This window comes from Metarhizium robertsii (assembly GCF_000187425.2).
Source record: "Metarhizium robertsii ARSEF 23 chromosome Unknown MAA_Scf_51, whole genome shotgun sequence".
NCBI lineage: Eukaryota > Fungi > Ascomycota > Sordariomycetes > Hypocreales > Clavicipitaceae > Metarhizium > Metarhizium robertsii.
In genome coordinates, this window is record NW_011942195.1 from 7065 (window position 1) to 7701 (window position 637).

Consider the following 637-nt stretch of genomic DNA (forward strand, 5'->3'; position numbering starts at 1 on the left):
AATTGTCATTTAGTTACTGGGGCGGGCCATAGCTTTGCCGCGGTGACATGTGGCTTAGGGGTTGAAGGCCTAGACAGGCGTTAGCTAACGGATTGGCAGCAAACCCCGACCAAAGAGTCCGTCACGGGTCAGGATGCAGATAACGAATCTGTCACGGCTCAGGAGGCAGACAAAGTGCCCGGCAAGGCTGATGAGCAGAACGGAGGCGCTAACCAGAAAGATAATAAGATTTGCGCTGATGCAGCTGACCTGATTCTACAAGACTGCAAGAAGGGTCTTCGGAGCGACAACATAGTCGGTCTCGAAGCGTGCACCGAGGCTGCCGAGAAGGAGCGCCAGTAATGCTTGGCGCCTAATAAGAAAAAGGCGGGAGGCCCGTTCACAATCTCCGACGTGTGCCGCCGCACCGCCCGGGACTTCATGGACAATTGCCGTCAGAACAAGACAGAGATAGCCGAGCTCAAGAAATGCAGCAACGAGGCACGCGAGATATTGCAAGCTTGTCAGAAGAAAGAGAAGGCTCAGAAAGGGGCAGAGGGGCAGCAGGGCCCTGAGAAAGAGAAGACTCAGGATGAGGAAGAGGGGCAGCAGTGCCAAGGGGAGGCCACGCGCTAACTAGCTGTATTCTCACGTGCAG